This window comes from Marmota marmota, unplaced genomic scaffold (genome assembly GCF_001458135.2).
Source record: "Marmota marmota marmota unplaced genomic scaffold, marMar, whole genome shotgun sequence".
In the NCBI taxonomy this organism is placed as follows: Eukaryota; Metazoa; Chordata; class Mammalia; order Rodentia; family Sciuridae; genus Marmota; species Marmota marmota.
The window spans coordinates 8,316,908-8,338,954 of NW_026000206.1; the positions used below are offsets into that span (position 1 = coordinate 8,316,908).

The 22,047-nt window shown below is 46.9% G+C and overlaps 1 protein-coding gene across 2 annotated transcripts in view; it reads right to left on the minus strand.

The window, feature by feature from the left end:
* The window catches only part of CUNH10orf90 (chromosome unknown C10orf90 homolog), a 278,495-nt gene extending 256,659 nt beyond the window's left edge, over positions 1–21,836 (minus strand). The window contains exon 1 of one of the 2 annotated variants that reach the window (XM_048791379.1): positions 21,573–21,836. The gene's annotated coding sequence lies outside the window, so the exon portion shown is untranslated. Of the gene's footprint in view, positions 1–20,487; positions 20,918–21,572 lie in introns of those variants that run through there. The other variant, XM_048791378.1, reaches the window with a different exon arrangement.
* Between the last annotated feature and the right edge of the window lie 211 nt (positions 21,837–22,047).

The following is a 22,047-nucleotide window of genomic DNA, read 5'->3' on the forward strand; positions in this document are numbered from 1 at the left end:
TATGAAAGACTCTCTCTGGGCTGGGCATGGTGGCACATGCCTGTAATCCCAGCAATTTGGTAGGCTGAGGCAGAGGGATTACAGGTTCAAGTCCAGCCTCAGCAACTTAGTGAGACCCCCATCTCCAAATAAAAATAAAATGGAGGGTTGAGGGGGTACTCAATGGAGAGCACTTGCCTAACATGAGTAAAGCCCTGGTTTCAATCCCCAGCACCAAAAAAAACAAACCAAAAAATAAAAAGGGTCGGGCATGTAAGTCAGTGGTAAAGCACCCCAGGTCCTATGCCGAACAAACTCTGGATGAAGCCCACCGGTGAGGCCAAGCGTCAAGATGGGGGAAATAACAGGATCTGGGTATTTCTGAGACATGCTTAAAGCCACTGGCTTTACCCATGTGAAACAATAGATTCCTTTCATGCAGAGCTGGTCGGTGTTGGGTTTTGTCATTTACAACCTTGGCCTTAAGTGGCACATGGTCTGGTTTTCCTTTCTGTAAGTTTACCACCTTCTGTGTGGGCTCCATGATTTCCCACCTTCCTGCCTTTGTTCAAGTGAATCCATCCATCAGGAATATCCCAGCATTCCAGATTCTCTACATTTTTCCTGTTTTAGGTCAAAGGGTATCTTCTCCATAACAAATTCCATGAAGTATTCAAAGATGAGTCATAGATCACCTGCTTACTCTCCAGGGGTCTAAGAGAACAATGTTTTTGTGTCACCCTGGCAACTGACCTATAACTTTGAGATTGTTTTTAATTTTACTTTAAATTAGCCATCAAAAAATCTTTTAAACTTGCGGGTGCAGTGGCACATGCCTGTAATCCCAGAGGCTCAGAGGCTGAGGCAGGAGGATCACAAATTCAAAGCCAGCCTCAGCAAAAACAAGGCGCTAAGCTACTCAGTGAGACCCTGTCTCTAAATAAAATACAACATAGGGCTGGGGATGTGGCTCAGTGGTCAAGTGTCCCGGAGTTCAATCCCTGGTACCCCGTCAAAAAAACTTTTAAGCTCTTTGATAAACTTATCATCAGTAGAGGAAATTTCACAACAGTATTATAAATAATGCTCTTCCTCTCAAGGTTGATTTGAAAGACCCTAAATATGGGCACTCTTTTGGACAAGGAAGACGGGCCCCTCATCAATGGACAAAAGCCCCCAGGATTTGCCCCGGGTCCTGGCACACAGTAGGTCCTCTGTGGATGCTTCCTGAATAAGAGTCCAGGGACGGAATCTTCAAGCAGCCCTCCAAGCCCTGGTTGCACATGAAAATCCACAAGGCATTTTCCTCTGGGTTTTATGAGATTTAAGAAAAGGTTATTAGTGTTCTGGGGTCTGATCCCTCTGTTTAAATACTTAGGAGAATAAGAAAGAGATCTTCCTTCAGCTGCATAGCTGCTTCCTCGCTGCGTAGTGGGATAATTGAAGACCCATGCACGACTAATGGATTCCTCGTGAAGGGGATGGAGGCCCGAGGGGAGCCTGGCCTCACTGCACACTGACAGAGCAGCTGCGATTGTCAGAAAGCGGATTGGATCCACTTGGCTCCCATCGCCACCTGATGTCACTCACTCCATGCCACCCGACACCACCCCAGCGTGGTCTTCAATACACATCTGCACAACACATTTCCTCTCTGGCTCTGTGCTCGTCAGTGGGCACTGTCTGTATCAGACGGTCACCTTGCCTGTCCCATATGTGAACAGTCCCGTGTGTGGTTGTAAAACCCACCCAGCACCATTTATAATGCCTCGAAAAACCCAAGTCCCACCCCTTGAGTAATTAGCAAGAGACCACACTCAGCTGGCTGCCAAGCTGCCCTGAGCCCAGCTCCACATAGGCCTGGCCTCCGACTGCTCTTCAAAAAGGTGCTGTCAAGATGCCCAGTGGGGAAATCTCACCCCTTATCTCCTGTTTTGGAAAGAGAATTACATCAAGAATTCAAAAGAGCCCACTTCTGGCCCCAATACGGTGGCCTGCACCACTCTGGAAAATCATGCAGGGTCCCAGGGTCCAGGCTGCTGGTCAGGCACAGAGGTACCCCAAGAGCTGCCCCAGCTTCTTCCCCAATTATCTCAAGGTTCAGGGGTATGTGAAAAAACCATGGAGGTTAAAAAAGTTCCAGTTCATAAAAATTCTATCAGTGTTTAGATGCTGAAGCAGGAGTTATAGAGACACGGGTGTAAGAACAGAAAGAAGTAGAAGGGATGGAGGGAATCCGAGCCGTCTGCAGCTGGGCTGGAGTGGCGACCCCTCCCCCGACAAGGCTGGCCCTCCTGGCAGAGGTGGTGGAACCAGGAGGGGGCTGGATAGGGCCCGTCTTGTCATCCAGGCACCCACTAGTTCTACCCACAACTCCCAGATAACATTGTGGTGCTGGGTGGCATTAGGTACAGCAGAGAGGAACATCTGTTGGACTAGTCTTGGGTAGCGTCATTTCTCTGCCCAACTAGGAAGAAGGCCCTTTTGCCCTGGAGCCCACATATTATGCAGCCAGTTTTGATCTGAGGCCTTTGAAGTCAGAGAAGATAAAGAGATAATAAGAAGACTGTGACATCAGTGGGCCATCGGTGACATGCCCCATGTCTAAATCAGTAGACAGGCAGGGAGAGTCACTTGCTCTATGGGAAAAGTCACGTACTTGCTGGGAAGATGATTCAAGTGACCACTTTCCCCCTGTAAGTCAGCCTCTGAAGGCTCTCAGGAAACTTGCCCGAGTCTAGAGGAGGGAGCAGGAGCATTTCCCTTCAATGAAAGGTTTCCATGTGGAATCAGCAGACCAATTAAAAATCATAATATGCAAATGTCTCTGGCATTTATGCTCATAAATATGTTTACAAATACTCCAGGGCAGCCTGTCTTGACTGCAAATTACGCAGCTGCTAGACTCCTGGAGCATTTCTCAAAATTCTCCTCTAGAAAATGACATTACATGGCCATAAATAGTTCACATCCACAATTTGCAAGTTTCCTTAAGTGGGATCTCTTGGTAAGGGACCCTCTTCCCTTCACACCTGAGAAAGCCATCCTCGGCTAATTAGAAGAAGCAGGAAAACTATGCCTTGCTGGCAAGTGCCTACGCTGCGGGATCCCGAGGGCGCAGCCACAATATTTGTCTTGTGACTCATCCTGGCTTTGACAGTTTGACTATAATAATTATCACTTTCTTAGGAAACATTTAATGAAGATAATAAGATGATCTTGCGCGCTGCTGCACTTTTTCGTCGAGTCTTTGGGATCCACCGCATTCAGGGTGGAAGTGAAAGTGAACCTGATGTTGAGCGGACTGGGGCTCTGTCTTGTGTGTTGCAAAAACGTGCTTTAGGCCGCAGCACTGTCACCAGCAGGTGTGCCGAGTTTATCCGCTTCCTGGGAATGCCCCACAAGCTGTCCTCCTACCGGGGCGACTTGGGACTCATTGACAAAAGCTGTGCCTGTGCTGCTCTGTGCTGGGATTGAGGAGAGGCCGAGGGAGGAGAAAGCCAGAAGCAGAGGCCCAGGGCCTGCAGCAGACAAGCGCAGCTACTGCCCTTTGAGCTGCACGGCCTCCCTTCAGGCCCACCACCAACAGATGCCTCACTTGTGGAAATCTTGAGAAGGGGCATCACTGCCCGCCCAGGCCAGCCTGGCAGAGGTTGGCTCCTGTCCAAGCAGAGCCTCTGCTTGCTGAGTCAGCAGAGGGAGGTGGTGACCTGGCACTGCCCTGCCTGGGAGCCCCCTCGTTCAGCCACCAGCCTCCTAGAGGAAAATATTTTCCCCTGGAAACTTGCCCCTGTGGTTTGGTTTTTCAAGTGACTTGAAAGGTCACCTATGGCTTCCACCTCAGTCCACAAGGAGTTTCCCGCTAGCAAGGCTATGAGTCCTAAAGAGGAAATGGGGTACCTCCCAGTGGGTAATGTCCCCAGCTGTTCCTCAGGACGGGCTATAAGCTGGGCAGAGGCCCTGCACTCCCACAGGAGTTTCTTCCCTGCGGACTCTAGTCCTTCTGGGAAACGGTACCTGCACTCGCTCACGGGTCCTCGTCCTCATTTTCCAACTCAACCATTAGATGTCTTGTGAGCACCAACTGTGCCTAGGGTACAGACCCAGAGGCAGTCTTGCTCAAGTGCAAATATTCCCCTTCAGCAAGGAATCAAGGCATGGCCAAAGGAAGAGGAAATAGAGAAACTCACCTGAGAGCAGAGACACTCGGTAACCAACCGGAGATGGCCCAGGGCAGTAACTCAGAGGACAAGGCTGAGCCCACCTCTGCAAGGCGTGATTCACCACCCACAGGTAAATCCTAAAACCACCTCTTCTGGTCATCTGGGTGATTCCTCACTCTGGGCCCTACGAGACAACCCCCAAACCGATTTCGTTCCAGAACCACATAATGCACAGCGCAGGAGAGCTGGGTCACAGTGGCTTTTGTAAACCCACGTGGAGAGAAATTAGCTGAGGATGGCTTCCTTTTCCATGTGTGCCCAGTCTTCTTGCTTAACATTTGATGTCGTCTTTTCCTCAGTTCTGGGGAAACAAGTCAAAGTTCCTTCCAGTATCCACAGAGCAGGAGACTACTCAAAAGGAAGGAGTTTGCAGAAGTGTGGCCTCAGGGTGCCAGGCACCCTGTGCGGCCATCCCAGGTGCTGTGACTGGGGAGCTGCCAGCTCTGCAGAGTGTTCCAAGCAAGGCAGCGTTCCTCTGCTGAGTGAGGGTTGAGCCTGACCTGGTCACTTTGTCTCCCTGCAGACTGTTCCAGATCCTCGGTTCAGACCTCTGGCCTAGGATTCTGGTGACCTCCCATTATATAAAATGAGATGTCATTGAAGAGACTCAAGTCCTACAGCATGGCTTAGAAAAGCCACCTTTGCCTAAAGCAGTGGCTCTTCACTGAGGCCTGCAGATGCCCAGTGGGCAACTGAGAGCAGGCTAAAGCTGGCACCTCTGCCTTCATTTGTATCTGTCTCTTTATTGCCTTACACCTGTGACCTGCTCAGCTGTTCATCTAAAAACTGGTAATACAAAGTTATGAGCTGGAAATTTACCTAATCTATCCAGGCCCCCTTCAAGACTCAGGCAAGACTGCAACATCCTTTCAGACCCTGGAGTGGCACCTGAAAGTCTCCAGTAGCTGCCCTACACTTTCCAGGAACAGCAGAGTCCCATCACCTCATGATGAGACTGTCCCCCTCATGGACACCAAATTGACCCTCAGCATGAGAGATGAACATGCTGAGGAGCAGGTGGAGACGGCCCCTCAAGGGTGAGGACCTCTGCAGAGCCACGCTGCAGGCCCAGGACCGAGATCAGGATGGGGAGGCCACCGCAGGAGCAAGGCGACTTGGCTGTGCAGACCACGGCCCGCCCAGCTCCTCCTCCATTGAAACGAACGCCCCTGCCAGGCCCAGGACAGGGCTGGGACACTGGCTGTCACCCTGCCTTCCCAGTATGGCCATGTCAGTTAAAGTTCCTTTCCTGCTTCTCACTGTGACTTTTTTCCATTTGGTTTTTGGGGTAAGTGGACCTCATTTGTTGAGCCGCCATTTGGACCTCTGGCCCAGAACTGTTAACATTCCCATATAAAATGGTGTCTTATACCAAATACAATATAAATGCTGCATGAATGGCTGTTTTACTATATTGATTAAGGAATAAAGACTAAGAAAAGGAGTCTGTACATGTTCAGTACAGATACAATTTTTAAAAAATGTTTGCTATCCAAGGTTGGTTAAATCCACATATGTGGAACCTGGGGGCACAGAGGGCCAACTGAATACTTTGCGGTTCTGAGGAGCCATGTGTGTGTTCTCAGAGCAATCATGGGACATCAGCATGGATACTGAGGCCTACAAGAGGGACACACAGGCCCATTTGTCAGCCTGGACTGCAGGTGGATTTAAGACCGGGTCACCCAGCTTAGAGAAAAGTTGTTCCCCTCTGTGGCTGGTGGTGGGCAAATCAATGGTCAAAAGAGATTAAACCTTGAAAGGCTTCAGGATAAGAATTCAGGGCAAAGAATGTCCTCCTAGTCTTGGGATCTGGGAGAGTTTTTCTTGCACACCGCAGCAAGCAGGAGCCCATGTGGAACCCAGATTGGAGGGGACCTGTGCCTTGGCTGTAGACATTCATCAACATTATTCAGGAAGTTGGAATCCGCTCTTGGCTGTGCTGTGACGTTACTGAATCCAGGTCTGTTTACTCACCCCTCAAAGAGGACAAGTTTGTAGAGATAAGAAAAAAAGATTCATTCAGTAAGCCAGCAATCCAAGAAGACGGTGGCCTTGTGTCCTAAAACATCAGGCATCTTAATTCAGCACAAGCACTTAGCTCCTTTTTATCGTTAGGCAAAGAGGATGGAAGAGGGTTCCAGTTGGGAAATGATGGATGACAGGAGTCTTCTAGGCCCTGCTCGGTGGTCTGCAATGGGAGATTGCAAAACCTGGTGGTTGGCAATCTGTTGATCACAAAGCCCCCATAAACCTTGAAATTATCTTAGTTCCTCTTATCTTGGCATCTTCAACCTTGAAGGGGGAGGAGGGAGATTAGGACATCAAACCTGTGCTGCTCTTTTCAAGCCTGCATTCCTCAAATGACTGACATGTCCTAGAGAGGTGAGCAGGAACAGCCTGACCCAGAGGCACAGCGGAGGGGACAGAGAAGGAAGGCAGAGGCCAGGCTTCTCAGCCTTTAGGTCCCTGAAAGTAACCCAGGCAACCGTCACCACCATCAAAACCTACCCCAGGTGTCTTCTCCACCGCAGCTGGTGGGAGACTAGCAATGTATCCCTCAGCTGTGGGACCTCCAAATTGGGGACTGTAAAGCCCACTGAAAGTAGCTACAAGCAAGAGGAGCTCCAGGGTTTAGTTAGGTTCCCCTCAGTCTCAGGAGCCCAGAGGAAAGGCAAAGCATTAGTTTCCTACTGACTCTGAAACAACTTGCCACAAGTGAGTGGCTTAAAACAACACAGACTCATTCCTGCCCCTCCGCATGGCAGAAGCCCAGCAGAGTGGGGCCTGGGAGAGGCTCTGTCACCTCCCCAGAGCCTCCACTCACCTGGCCTCAAGGCTGCATTACTGCAGCCCCCACTTCCTTCCTGCTCTCCCAGACCCTGGTGAGAGCTTGGGATCCACACAGATAATCCAGGGAACATCCTGCCCCTCCACAAGAGTCTTTTAACCCCATCTTTTTAAGATAACTATTTTCAATTAAGAATTAGTGATTTTTTAGCAAAAGATGACACAAATATTGTCTGGGTCATACTTATACTAAAAATTATGTCTTATTTACCTGACATTCTGATTTAACTGGGTGTCCTTTACTTTTATTTGCTAAATCTCACAGAAATGGATTGACAGCACCTGGGGAAGAAGCCTCCTGGGAGACGGTGGCCTGCGATGGAGCCACCAGAGGGGATTGTACTGCAAATTACGTGGCACTCAGGATTCGCCAGTTTTATAAATTATTATCATAGTTCCCTTAACCCTTCTTATTTCCACATGGATAGTTTTCTGATCTTAATTTTATTGTCTTGTCTAGCATAGGCTTTTCTGCATTTTTAAAATTTGTCCAGATTAACTCAAATACAAAATATATATTTCAAAAACGTGATTCCAACCAACATATCTATGAAATTGTCATTCTCGTGAAGCGAAGATACCATCTGTTGCTTCCATAAACAGACATGTGGCCCACCAAACTCACGATGGAATCCTTGGCTACTAGAATTCCTCTTAGATGCCACAAAGACCCAGCTAGTGCTAATAAGCAGTAATATTCCTCATGCATCAGAAAATTCCCAGAGGTCTTTTATAAAATGCAATAACTCTTTTATAAAATGCATCTTTTATAAAATGGAATAACTCTTCAAACAGCATTATAGCCTGTGCATTTAAAACAGTTTTTATCAAACTGATACAGCATGTAGTCTGTCCAAGGCAGTGGATAAACTGAAGTCAGAGCAAACACAGAGATGCTTTGACGTTGTTTCTGAGAGGTGTATTCTTGCTTCAGTTGCACAATCACCTGGACTATTAGACCAACCCTGTCTGACAGAAGTAATGTTAGCCATGTACATAATCACAAATTATCTGGTAGCCATGTTAAAAATTATAAAGAGGTAACATTAATTTTAAGGTAGTTTATTCTACCCAATATATTCAAAGTATTATCCTTACAACCTATGATCAATATAAATAATATTTATGAGATAACATTCCATTTTCCTCTTCCTACCAAGTCTCCAACATGCAGGTTGTCTGTCACCCTTACTGCACATTTCCAGTACTCAGTAGCCACATGTGGCTGGTGGGTTCTGCTCTGGATAGGGCAACCTGGACCAGACCAAACAGCTAGCCAGCGCAGAGCTCTCCAAGCCTGTCAGACAGGTGCTGATGGACCCTACCAGGGTATTTCTGAGTCTTCCTAACCATCAGGATGTTGTTTTTCAAATCCAAAATAGTCACCCCATTTTTTTCCATTGTCATTTCTTCAAACATAGAAGATGTGCACACAAAAGCAATTAATTGCAATCAAGCAATTAGGAGAAAACTATATGTTAATTTATTCCTTTACACCTACAGGAAGAGAGAGACAATAAATTCAACAGCCCAAGGCTGAGGACCGGAAAAGTAAGCTTTCTAAAAAAGAACAAGTTTCCAACCTGCCTCACGTGGACTGTGACCCTCAATCCTGCTAAGAAGAGCTGTGGTATTTTAAGGCTTTCAGAGCGAAAAGAAGTCTGGGATCCCAAGGGGCCCTGAACCCCTGAGAAATGAGCTCAGATGAACCCCTGATCTCCCTGGACAATGTGTCTGCGGAAAAGAGAATAGGCTGCGGGGGAAGTAGACCCCTACAGACCCCGGGGCTCGTGACCAGGGATGGTCTTCCCAGGAGTGAGATGCCACCATCAGGCACATGGGCGTCTCAAGGCCACAGCTGGGAAGGGGAACTCCTTTAATCACAGAAAATCTGTTGTCCCGGGAGACTCACCCCTGGGTTCTCACCAGGGCTGTGCTCTGGTCAGCAGGGAGGAAGCCAGGGCCAGGATAAACTGAAGTCAGAGCAAACCCAGAGATGTGCTCCATGTGGCCCCGAGGTGTGCATCCGCATGGGAACTCACTGAAGTGCCCGCCAACGCCCCGTGTCTGCAGCTCACACACTCCGATTTTGAGGTTAGTAAAACGTACTTTAAGAGTTGCACTTACTTCTTCAGATGCAAGCTCAGGGCGTGAGCATTTTCACCATGCATGAGACCACTGTGGACAGACTTCACGCTGAGGCTGCCAGAACTCCTGCAGTGTCCAGTGCACCGTGGAGTAGAGAACCCACTGCCTCCTGCCCACGCAGGTCCTCTCCCCGCTGTAGAGGACATTTGGCCTCACTTTCCATGGTTCCTACCAAGAAAACTACAACACCGACTGAGCCACCAACAATACTCTGAGTTCAGGCCTAGGAGGACCCAGTGTGGGCAGGGGAGGGGAGGGCAGTGCAGACACCAGCTCTGGGTGTGCTGCCTGCTGCTAACAGGTGCGCTAGATCTCAGTCGTCACCTGGAAGGGACGTCTCAGCCACAGGGCTCTTCAGGCCAATATGCCACCTCCTCCATGCCAGATAAAGGTCAGGTGTCCAACCATGGAACCTAATAACGTAGATACACATCCTCCTCTTGGAGGACGTCTTTTAAGGGAGATACTTGGAAGAGGAAGTGGAGAGACACTATGCACTGTCTCCAGGCCTCTTCTAGGGGCAACATAGCATCCAAAGCTCACGGATCCTGGAACTTCCCTGGGCTGCCATTTTGGGAGCAGGGATAGTGTCTCAGCCTCACACGAGGGGACACTCCTGCCTCCCTGTAAACTGATTTGAAATTTTCAACTTGGGGGATGAAAGAAGCTTCCTTACTTTATTGCTCTAGCAACTCCCCCAGAGACTCTGAGGAGAATCAACACTCGTCAGACTGCTTCCGCTGCTACCCACAGTGCCCCAAAGTGACCCTGGTGACTCTGACATGGAGCTCCTACTCTTCTCAGGGAGCATACCCAGCCTTTGCAGGCACGGAGTCCAGCTCAGAGAACAACCTAAGTCAGAGCAACCACAGATGTGATCCAGGACCTGCAGCATCAGAATCAGCTACAGAGTCACAGGGTCCAGCCCAGACCTGCAGGATCAGCTTGAGCAACCTCAGGACAAGGGACCTCGCTGGAATCTAAGAGCACTGGACCAAGGGCAAGACTCATGGCTCCTATTTCTTAAAAAACACTAGGCCCCAATAAAATCAGCTTCCCCCCCGCCAAAAAAAAAGAAAAACTAAAGCAAATGTTCTTTCTTTCTATTCATTCATTCATTCATTCATCCAAGCCTTAGTTGGAAACCACTGTGCGTTACTAAGCCAGACACGAAGACATCAGGCAGAGCTCCCTGCACGTGCTCAGTAACAACTGCACAGCAGTGTGAATGATAACTAAAAATCATTAAAATGGAAAATAATTACAAGGTAAGCTAAAAGAAAAACACACAAAGATTGTCTGAAGGAAAAAATAAGAATCAGGATTAGACTCAGAAATAACACAGACGTTGGATTGGAAATGTAAAATAACTGGAATTCATTAAGGATTCTAACAGAAAAGACGGACAGCATTCCAAAACAGATGATAAATGATACCAGGCAGAAAGTCTAAGGAAAAAATCAAAAGTAAATGCAGAAAATTAAAAAAAAAAAAACATTGTGGTAAAATGAAGATTGTTTTGACGGACCCATCAGAAGACAGGACATGGTAAAGGAAGGAATTGGTGAGCCTGAAAATGGGTGGATAGGGATTTCCAGAATAAGACACAAAGAATAAAAACCTAACAACAAGCATAACCTCTGAGAGATGGGAAGTTCCGAGGGCCTGACAGACCCAACACACAGGGAAGGAAGAGAGAGGGGATCTGAAGGAGCCAAGAACTTCCTAGGATTAACCACAGATCAACAGCTCACAGGACATCAGGCAGAATAAATACTCAAAGGACATCAGACATATGACATTTAGACCAGAAAAGACCAGGCCTCAAGAGAAGTCAGAGGGAGGGAAAGACCCCCCACCCAGGGAAGAATAAGAGCATGATAGAAGTGGACACTTTATCACAGACCATCCAAGCCAGAGGGAGTGGGGCAGAAGCTGTCCGTTGAGAGGGAGGGCACCCACTAATGTAGCATTTTATATTCAGACACACTGTCCTTTTTAAGCGAAAGAAAAAACACGCTTTTTACACAAACATAAATAGGAAACTTATTAGCAGAAGATACATCTTCAAAGAAATGTTAAGGTTTTTTATTTTTCAGGCAGAAGGAAAAGATATAGGTCAAAAACTTAGATCTACACAGAGAAAAGAAACATAGTGGAAGAAAACTGAAGGTAAAATAAAATCTTTCTTTTTCCTATTCTTAATTGATCTAAAAGATAACTATGTACCATAGTAATAGTAATAATCATTGAGTATGTTAGGGGACAGACAGACACAGATGGTGGGAACCGAGTTAAGAAAATACTATAAAACAGGCCCACTGTGACGACCCTCACATGCTTTCTTTACCAAGAAGCAATTGACCTGTAGTCCTGCCTGGCCCAAGTGGACAGAATAGGTCACATTCCTCAGCAAACTACCTGTTAACTGCAGGAGACCAGATCCTAAAACTCTGGGAGATAAAAATAGTTCCTCCTAACCATAAAATCTGTAATCCAATTAGAACTAGTCAGCATGGGCCAAGGTGACCTAGCACTGTCATGAGTGTGGGGACCAGGCAGGAAGCCTGGCTCTCACCCCCAGAGGGACCCTTCGTTGTAATACTCTTAGGCCTGATATTTGGCCTGATATCCTTGCATTTTGAACTGCCAGGTCCTATTTGTCATGTCACACCTTAAAGTCATAAAATAGCTAATAGTCTTAACCTTTGGACCTACTTACCATACGGCGGGACAAGACCGTGAATATCCAACCCCACATATGAAGATCTATAAAGGTCGGTGCCTTATATAAAATAGACAAGCGTCAAAAGGGGAGAATGTGATGAAAAAACCAGACCCAATTATAAAATGAAATGATAAGAAGATGATGATGTAGAACCAATGACTGGGAAGAGGGTTAACGCCCCTCCCCTCCTGTCAGCCTCTCCTCTGGAAACCCGATTCACCAAGCCCACCTACCCATTAGATTGTAAACAGCGGTCTCCATGAGTCTGAGGGCTCCCTCCTGAAACTAAACACTTGGAGCAGGTTTCAAGGCCAGAGATTCAACAGATGCGGTGAAAAGAGTCTTTCTTTTTTATACTTTGTAACTTTCTGAACTCTGTGGCCACATCACTTAATTACTAGGCCGATTGACTACTGTCTAAACTAGAACCTCTAGGCTTAGTTCTTAGGCTTGGTTCTTAATTCTTAGTTCTAGTTCTTACTTCTTAGGTCCCTCCTAGGGAGGTCACCCAAGTCATCTTGGGTTGTGCCACCTGTGGCCACTTCATGATAACACAAGTGTTTTACTGTCTCAGTTGTGCATCTATGAACTACTTATCGTAAAATTCTTATGCATGGTCTTTGTTCACGTAAGCCAAGTGTTCGAACCCACTAACGTTGTAATGATTAAGAAATGACATCAAACTTCCTAAAACAGCCCCAGGTAACCTCAGCTCAGGGCCCAGAATTTCAGAGCACTGGCTCTCCTGGGTCGGCCAGTGTAAGTAAACCTGAGTCCTCCACCCCTCCAAGTGGTGCCTGATCTCTCGCTGAGCGTGATTTCCAGAACAAGTAGAGCAAATCAACAAACGAAATGAATGACCGCAATGTCCCGGGATGGGAGGGAAGGATTGGGAATTCTCCTCTACCAGACATCATTCCTCCTAAAGTAAAATAATTTCAGTCGAAGTTACATTTAGATCAGATTGTGAACTCCTAGAGCTTCATGACTTTTTTCAAAAAAAGAAGTGTAACTGATACCCTGAGAGAGAAGACAAAATGGCACCACAAAGATGCTGAAATAAACTCAGAGAAGGGAGAAAGGAAGCCCCTAGCAATGAACACAAAACAGTCACCAACAAGGCAGACATTCTGGGGCTTGGATCTGGAAAGTCCCCAGTGCAGCAGTGCTCAGAGCTGGGCCTTTGGGAAGTGACTGCATCTGAGGGCTGCGACCCCCACAGTGCATTAGTCAGAAGCAGGAGAGGGGGGTCGTCACTGATGACATTACGGGAGGTGGTGATAACTTTAGGAGGGGGACCTGGTGGGAAGTAGGTTACTGGAGTGTGTCCCTGAAGGGTATATCTTGTCCCCAGTCTTTCCCCCTCCCCCTCTCTCTCCCTGGCTGCGTCAGCTGAGCAGATTTCCTCTGCCCTGATGCTCTACTCACTTCAGGCCCAAATCAATGGAGCCAGCAAGCCGCGGACTGAGACCTCGGAAACTGTGAGCCCAAAGAAGTCTTTCCTCCTCGAAGTTGTTTTTCTCGGGTACTTTGTCACAACAACAGAAGTCAACACAGATCAAATACATCAATCATAAAAACTATAAAAGATAGAGATGGTCAGAGGGGTAAAAAAAAGTTGCCAATGTAATGTTGTCTACTTAAAACAGAATTTAGATATAATGTAGAAGAGTGGAGAGGACAGACCACGCTGATACTACTCTAAAGAAAGCTACAGTGAACTGTGGGCAGTGGCCACATGTTAATCCCAGTGACTCAGGAGGCAGAGGATCACCAAGTTCAAGGGCAGGCTGGGAAACTTAGACAAAGAGCTAGGAGTGTATCTCAATGGCAGAGCATCCTCCCTGGGCTCAACCACCAGTAGGAATAAACAAAAGTTTCAAGAAAGCTAGGGCAGTTATATTAATTCCAGATACGGAAGATATTTTAAACAAGGAAAACTATGTGGGACACTATGTGACAATAAATGGTCCAACACTTTAAGAAGATGTAACAATCCCATGTAGGCACGTACTTAACAACAGAGCACCAAAACACACGAGACAAAAATTGGTAAAAGGATTGGAAAAATACAATTTCACTGGTATAAAAAATATAAAATTAGAGAAATATAAATTCACTGCTATAGTTGAAGATTTCAACACCTCCCCATCAGCAATTAATAGATCAAATAGAAAATCAGTAAGAATATAACAGACCTAACCAAAGGATTGACTCAATCTAACTTCCATTTATAGGATTTTCAGTTCAATAGCAACAGAATGAATATACACTCTTCTCATGCTCACATGAAATATTCACCAAGATCAACCACTTTCTGGAACAAACCCACACCTTAATATATTTAAAAGAATGGAAACTCATGCAAAGTGTGTTTTCAGGTCACAAAGGTATTAAGCCAGAAATCAGTAATAGCAAGATAGCTGGAAATCCCAAAATATTTAAAAATTAAGCAACATGCTTCTAAATAATTCATGAGTTCCAGAGGAAGTATTGAGAAAATTTTTTAAATATTTGAATTGAGTAAAAATGAGTGTATTCTTTATCAAAATTTGTGGAATGCAGTAAAAGCAGTGTTTTAAAGGAAAATACAAAGCATTAAAGGCATGTATTAGAAAAGAATAAAGGTACAATGTGAGTAATCTGACCTTCCAGATCAGTGATTAGAGAAGAAAGATCAACCTGAGCTTAAAGCAAGGGAAGGAAAAGAAAAAATATAGCAGGAATCACTAAAAATCAAAGACAGGAAGTCAGTAAAGAAAAAAACTATAAAATCAAAACTGGCTCTTTGACAAGATCAATACAATTTATAAAACTCTAGTCATGCTAAACAAAAAAATAAAAAGACAAAAATTACCAGTTTTAGAAATGGTAAGTTTCATTACAACTGATTCTGTGGATACTAAAAGAAGATCAAAGGGAGACTAGGAACAACTCTCTGCCCACTACCTGATAATTCAGATGAAATGGACCCATTCCTTAAAAGATGCAAAGTACCAAAACTCTCACAAAGATAAATAAATAACCTGAATAGCCCCACGTCTTTCAAGGAAATTGAATCAATAATGAATAAGGGGAAGTCCTGGGGAATGAGTTAAATTATGTTTTATGCATGTAAGAATATGTCCCAAGGTACCCCATTCTTATGTATAATCAGAATGATTAACAAAAAAAATTAAAACCAATAACCTTCCCCCCCAAAAAAGCACCTATTCAGATAGTTTCACAGATAAATTTACCAAACATTTGAGGGCGAAGTAATGCCAATTGTCCACATTATCTTTCAGAAAATAAAAGCAGGGAGATTACTTTCTAATTTATTCTATGAGACCAATATCATCCTAATTAAAAAAAAATCATACAAAGACCTTACAAGAAAAGAAGATTGCTGTCCAATATATCTCACAAACACAGGCTCAAAAAAAAAAATTAGCAAATTGAATCCAATAACATCTTAGAGAAGTCTATTCCACAACCAAATGGAATTTTTCCAGGTTATACAAAACTGGTTTAACATTGAAAAACCAATTAGTGTACCCCATGCATCAATAGACTAAACAAAAACCCATCTGTTTATAGCAACATACAAAGAAAAGACACCTGACAAAATCCAATACTCATTTCTGATTTTTTTTAATATTTATTATTTTGTTGTAGTTGGACACAATACTTTTATTTTATTTATTTATTTTTATGTGGTGCTGAGGATCGAACCCAGGGCCTCGAACGTGCTAGGGAAACGCTCCACCACTGAGCCACAACCCTAGCCCCCTCCATTTCTGATTTTTAGAAATATTAACCCTCAACAAACTGGGAATAGAAGGGAATGTCCTCCTTTTGATAATAAAGCCTACAGATAATAACTTGCCTAAAAGGACACTTTCTGACTTTAACCAGGAACAGCTCAAAATAGATATTCACATATAGAATAGTTTTAGATATGTGTATACACTTGGGTAAGTACACACAGCTGTATCTGCTGCTCTGTCAGCTGAGAAGACCTAAAAGAAACGACACCTCTCTATCAATCAGCATAGTCAGCACCCAGATTATGGTTTCTACTACCATTCTCCATTGAAAGGAAACACGACTCCGATCCCAGGCCTGGCTCAGGAAATTCACAAGAGTGAGCCTCAAGGATCCTGTAAGTACAGAAGAGCCAGAAAGGGCTAAGAGAAAACAGAGCGGGATGTGGTGGCACAGGCCTGTAATCTCAGTGGCTTCAGAGGCTGAGGCAGGAGGATCACAAGTTCAAGGCCAGCCTGAGCAACTTAGTGAGGCCCTAAGCAACTTAGCAACTTAACTGTTCTAAAATAAAAAGGGCTGGGGATGTTTCTCAGTGGTTAATCACCCCTGGGTTCATTCCCTGGTACCAAAGAAAGAAAAGGAAGAAGGGAGGGAGGGAGGGAGGAGGGGAATAAAGCATAAGGAAAGGAAGAAAAAAACTAGCATTTGTCAAAGGATCACAAAAGCCAAATGAAAGATCACCTAGTGGCATCTCTAAGCACCAAATTAGATAGAACAGCATTGGATTATGAACCAATGTACAAAAGGAACATGGAGAGCCTCGCCAATGGAAAAGAATAGGCAACCCTTCCACCTGTGTGATTTCTGCAGACTCCACCCTTCAAGAGGGCAGTGGGACTCCTCACTCCTTCAGTATGGACTACAAGGGGTGACTCCTCCTGCACCAGGGAAAGGAGGAAGACAGAGCAGAGAGACCCAGCACCTGCAGCCAGGTGACCCAGCTCAGCACCAGGTATGTTCCCTTGACACCATGCGATGAGAATCTCACCACTTCAATAGCAGAGGGACTGTGTGTGGGATACGGGAGCTCCCTGTCCCAACTTTGTGATAGTTCTATAAATCTAAATAGTTCTTTTTAAAAGTCCCTTTAAAAAAAAAAATCAAAGGGACAGGAAAAATAGAGGTCAAAGTTGAAAGAACTCACAGAACACTGAAATCCAGGCAAGAAATTTGCAAAAAACAAAACAATAAAAATCTATCACCTTAACCGAGTCTGACAGAGTCTCGAGCTCATGACCCTCATGACGTTGCCACTGCTCATCCTGGTCCTGGGCTAGACTGGCTTAATTAAGTCTAATTCCAGGCACGAGGTTGATACCAACCACGCTACTGAAGAATCTGGTGCAGCGGGGCTAATTCCTTAATGGAATCAGGAGCTTGTTTTTTAAAATGCCAAATCAGAAACAAAAATCCAGACATGTGCGCCGGCAAACGCACACAGAGTGGCAAACAGAGCCTCCAACATTTGCTATTAATTTGTGGTGTTCTCATAACTAAACTGGGCAGTTTGAGGCACACCCAGGAAGAAAGAGAAATAATAAAACGGACCTAAGGAGATTATCAACAGAGCCAGAAAATAACAAAATGAAATTCCAGCTGAATAAATGCCAGGTAGCGCATCGAGGGGAAAATAATCCCAAAGACAGATCATCAGAGGGAATGAGATGCTTAAAACACCAAAAGGAAATCCATCAGTGAGGGCTGGGGATGTGGCTCAAGCGGTAGCACGCTCGCCTGGCATGCGTGCGGCCTGGGTTCGATCCTCAGCACCACATACAAAGATGTTGTGTCCGCCGAAAACTAAAAAAAAAATAAATAAATATTTAAAAAAAAAAAAAAGAAAGAAAGAAATCCATCAGTGAGGGCAGATTAGACTGGAGTCTGCAATGAAAGTGGTAGGGGAGTGGTCGTGGGGTGGACAGGAGGCTGAGGTCCTGGGCTCCGAAGGACCACCAGCAGGCATTCAGCCTCCTGCTGGGTAAGGTCAGGTTCTGGTGGTCCAGGAAGTTGGGTAGGATGAGTGTAATACTGGCTTGTCCCAGAGAAGGTTCCCAGACTCTCAGAATTCCTGCCCAACGAGATGGTTGCAGCTCATTTCCTGTAAGAATTCACCACTGAGCCAAGTCACAATGAGTGGTGCCACATGAGAGCTGACAAGGACTTTTAAAATTCACTGTCCACAAGTTTTATGACTCATACTAATGGGAGCATTAGAAATTTTTGGTAGGTGACATGGCTGGTGTCGTTATTCTCAAAATGTAAAAATAACTAATAGCGATTACTTACCACATGCCAGGCACTGAACTTTCTTTCTTTTCTGTTCTTTTTTTTATTCTCTTTTCTTTTTTCCCCTTGCGGTGCTGGTGATAGGACCCAGGTCCTCTCACAAACCCTTGCAAGTGTTCCCAGAGCTACACCCCCAGCCCTTTTTGTTTTGTTTTGATCTCACTAAGTGGCCCAGGCTGGCCTTGAACTTGCAACACCCCTACCTCAGCATCCAAGTAGCTGGGATCACAGGTGCGCACCGCCGCAGCTGGCTAGGGCTGAGAATCTTACATGCATTGTCTCCCTTCATGCTCACAACATCCTGTAAGGGAACTGTTATGACCATCGTTTTAGAAATGAGGAAGGTGAGGCCAAGGAACGGCAGGCATTTGCTGGCCGAGCCAGGGCAGTAACCAGAGCTGCAGGTCCCCAAGCCTGTGCTCCTGAACCACAGAAGAGCCTGCAGCAGGTGGGCAAGTTTTCCAAGGAGGACCCACTGAATCCCAGGGTCACATGCAGCGGTTTCAAGTCCTGAGTTGTGGTCAGACTGCAAGGGGTACGTCCCAGGAGCTTTGATTCCTTGAGTCCATGAAGGGCGCACTCCCCCACCTCTCAGAGATCTGATTAGCAGTTCTCTGCCTGTTCTGAACTCAATCATATCACAGGGCTGGCACTTAGGAGCCCTTCATTTGCTATTGCTCCACACGGTTGCATGGCAGCCCCATTGCCTGTTAGCTGCTCTCTGCTCCAGAGAGAGGGGTTGTGCCAAGTCCTCTGGCCCCGCCAATCAGAGGGCATTCCCAGCACCTGGCAGCAAACTGGTGGTGCCAACCAGATGCCAGCTCAACTCATCCTTCTTGGGCATCAGGGCTTGTTCACAGGGGTTCTGGGAACCGCCCCTTTGCTAGGACAGCAACCCCTTCAGGCGAGAAGTTTCCATGTCACTCTGGAAACAGATTCAGCCCCTGCTCCACACAGGACTGGCCAGAGAATGCAGTGGGGAGCATGGCGTTCTGCACCTCCTTCCACTAGAGCAGAAGGTCCTCAGGTGAGGCAGCATGCGAGGAATCGAAGGCAGGATGCTAGGGGAAGAGTCAGGTCCAGGCAACCAGAGAAAGAAGGAAAAGAAGCAGCAGGAGATCAGTGAGCTTCGAGGCAGCCCAAAGGATGCCTTGGCTTGGATAGCACCTGAGATTTACGTGATCACAGATGAAAGGCACAGGCACCACAGGGTTCCCCGTGGGCAGCCTGGGGGAGCAGAAATCAGGGTGGGGAAGTGCAGGCCCCAGGCCAGGGCCTGTCAGCACTGCCTCAGGTATCGGGCAGAGGCAGGGAGAGAAGGTCAGCCCTGGCCTGCACAGCTTGAGAGAGCAAGTCCAGGTCCAAGGTGCATCAGGAGAGCCCCGAGAGAGGCCAGGGCCAGGACTTGCACTTCTGCTCATCCATACCAGGCAGTAACCCTCACCAGGTGGACTCTGTCCTGAGCAGTCACTCAGCAGAGCATGAGAAGCCAGGATGTGCCAGAACCCCCCCCCTTGAGTAACACTCAGGAATGTTAGGAAGCTCCTTCCCCAGACTCTGAGGCCAACTGTGCAAAAGATCCTGTACAAAAGTCAGAATGAACTAATTCCAGCAGAGATTCCCACTTTAGAGTGATTCAGCAGAGTCCTGAATCCAGCTGGAGGGGCTATTGCAGAAGATGGAACTATCTCCATGGCAGAGTCATGGAATGTGACAAAGAGGAGGACCGCTCGGCCTCAACTCCACTCTGCCCTTAAACTCGCATCACCTGCAGTGTAGGGTACTTTTGAGAGTACTGGGGATTTAACAGACTAAAACAAAAGTGCTTATTTTTTAGTGACATTTCTAAATGGTAGATGCCACTCATGCCTCCTTTACAGAATTATCATGAAGTTAAATAAGGTCATGCACCGATAGGATGATCTCTCAATGGTGAAAGAAAAATAATCCCCAGGGTGGTGCTAATCCCCATAGCTGGGACCCAACAAACAGGGGGCTGGTAGTCAGACCCCTCCGCCGGAAACCTGACCTGGTGCATTCTCGCTGCCCCCAGACACTCCCACCTCCCAGAGTCCTCCAAAGCCATCCTAAGGCATGCTAGGAGCTGGCCTCAAAAGAGTGCCAGAGGGGCTGGGGTTATAGAGCGCTTGCCTCTTACCTGTGAGGCACTAGGTTCAATCCTCAGCACCACATAAAAATAAAATAAATAAAGATATTTTAGAATTTAGAGAGAGAGAGAGAGAGCGCCAGAAATCGTTCCTCGCCAACCACAAGAAAGGAAATTGAAACTGGCTCTTTGCCCATTACCTGTACACTCTTTTGAGTAGCCTTCCTTTGCAGATGCTTCCATTTACACCCCATAGGTTTTAAAAAAGACAATTAAATGATTCTTTCAAGGCAAAGACCAACTGGTGTGATGGAAAATTATAGCCAAGCACAAACTTCTAATTGAGATCTGTAACTTACCCAACAGACTCCACACCTGCTGCCAATGCCAAAACCGCAGATTTCGATTTTCACCTTCAAATGCGGTAACTAAAGAGCGGAAGGGCCCCGAGCGAGCCCAGAAGATGATCTCGCCCAACAGTCTTTCAGGTCTGTGCCCTCACTTTCCAGCACAGGCACCTCCCTGCAATGGAGCTTCAAGACCGTCAGCTCCTGTCTGGACCACAGGCAGCCCAAAGCCCAGCAAGGAAGCACTGGAGAAGGAGAGCCTGTCTGCAGCACAGGACTCTCCAGCCGCACCTTCCTGCTTGCCTCCTTCAAGAATGCTGGGCCCGGGCCGCACAGCTCCAAGAGAAGAGCTCAGGCAAGTTGAGGCCCAGCCAAACAAAGGCACGAGTGCAGATGGGCGTGAGGAGCACTTGCCCCAGGCCACAGCGCCTCCACCCCAGCTCCTCCTCCACAGCCCAGCCCTGCCTCTTCCTGAACCTGTCGCTCACACCTTCTCCTGATGACAGTGGAGGACTTCACCTGGGCCCTGCATGCCTGAGGAACTGCAGTGCCAGGAAACCCTGCCCCCACCAGCGCCTCTATGTTCCAGGAAGCAGCTCACTGCACAGAGCCCTCTGTCCCACAGGACTTGGATGAGACTCACACATGCCCCTTTGCTTTCCTATGGCAAAGCCAGACACAGGACACTCCCTGCAAATTCCAATTCTGTGTCTCCTCAACAATGAGCTGACTACCCCCACTGACTGATCTGGACCAAGTGCCCACTACCTTGACCAAACTGTCGTCAGGCTACTCTACCAGGGCCCCTGAAACATGGTTAGTCCTTGAGCATTGGAAAAACAATCAGCCCTGAGCATCAGCTGCCTGCAGGAAGGCATTCCTGATCCACCCACTTGGTCCTACTCTTCCACGCCCAGTCTTTCTGTTCACTCCTCCCCATAGGAAAATTACTTTACTGCCTGATTTTGGAGAGCTTGCAGGTCTTATGGTTGGAGAGCTGTTGTTACTGCAGTGCCCCCTCCCTCTCCCGTCTCTAGAGTCCCTGTCCTAGTCTGTTTGGGTTGCTATAGCAAAGGATCATTAAGTGGGTGGCTTACAAACAGCAGCAATGGGTTCCCCACAGTTCTGGAGGCTGGAAGTCCTGGGTGGAGGTGCCAGCAGAGTCCGTGTCAGGTGAAGGCCCCTTTCCTGGTTCACGGCCAGCCCTTCTCATGTGTCCTGCCACAGCAGAGCCGTGGGCTGGCTGGCAGGAGCCTCTCTTCAGGCCATGAATTTCTATTCCAAAGGACTTTGACTAAGTTGAGATTTCTGATCCATCACTGCCAACCCCAGTCTTTCTCAGTTGCATTTTTTGATTCTTGACGACCTGGAAACATGCAGTATGATTTTTCATGACTCAGCTCACCTCCCCCTAGACCCTTCCCTGCCCCTATGTCCTTCCTCCAGGTCAGCCCAGTGGAAAGTGGATGGGAGCATCACACAGGGAGCCTGACCAACTGCACTCAAACTGCTGCATTTCTGCACTGGCCACCCGCCCTCCTCGACCTTGCAGGGCTGAGTGTGGCTGCTCCT